We start from the raw sequence: 1,002 nt of genomic DNA, 5'->3' as shown, positions 1-1,002 counted from the left end.
GATGCCGTCGTCATCGCCCGCGCCCGCCGTCGCCGTCGCCGTTGCCTGCGCCCATCATCGACGTCGCCGTCGCCCGCGCTCGTCGTCGCCATCGCTGCGGGGAAGCACCACGCCGGCTCCCGCGACCCGTTCATCCCCGAGGCCGTTCGTCCGCCGTCGCACCGATTCCGGCCAGCGACCTCGACCCCTCCCCGCACTGTGAGCCCCTGCCTCCTCCCCTTTCCTTCTCATTGCCGTCCCCGCACGCCATCCGTAAGCGCGCGCCACTGCCAACCATCGTCGCCGTCGCCGTATAATGCGCTGTATATGCTCACTGTATGTATGTATGTATGTTCACTGTATAATGCTCTGTATATGATGTATAATGCTCGTTTTTGCATTTTTTTGTTACCAAGAAAAAGGTCAATTTTTTGGTGATATGTATGTTCATATGCTCATAAATATTTAAGAAAATGTTCATATGCTCATTTAAGAAAATGTTCATATGTAACATTTAAGAAAAAAAAGTAAATGTATGTATATTCATATGCAAAGAATTATTTTTGGATGAAATGAGATGAGATGAGATGTGTTTTCTGTTGGAGAAGAAAAGAGGAAGAAGGAAGAAGGAAGAAGAAGGAAAAGAGGGTCGAGGGGGGGGGGTCGATATACCCCCTCCCTGATAACATTTTTTTCCATGTATATATGCAAAAGTTACATTTTTAGAAAAGTTTTATATATCTAGCTAGGAAAGGAAGAAGAAGAAAAAGAATGAGAGGAAAAAGGAAAATAAGAAGAGGAAGAAAAAGAATGAGAGGAAAAAGGAAATAAGAAGAGGAAGAAGAGGAGAAATAAATAAGAAGAGAAAAAAGAAGAAAAAGAAGAGGAGAAGAAGAAAGGAATAGAGGAGAAGAAGAAAAAATAGAATATATTCTATTTTTTCTTCTTCTCCTCTATTCCTTTCTTCTTCTATATTCTATTTTTTCTTCTTCTCCTCTGTTCCTTTCTTCGTCTCCTCTTTTT

The sequence above is a fragment of the Triticum aestivum genome, chromosome 2B, assembly GCF_018294505.1.
Source record: "Triticum aestivum cultivar Chinese Spring chromosome 2B, IWGSC CS RefSeq v2.1, whole genome shotgun sequence".
Taxonomy (NCBI): domain Eukaryota; kingdom Viridiplantae; phylum Streptophyta; class Magnoliopsida; order Poales; family Poaceae; genus Triticum; species Triticum aestivum.
This window is presented reverse-complemented; position numbering follows the sequence as displayed.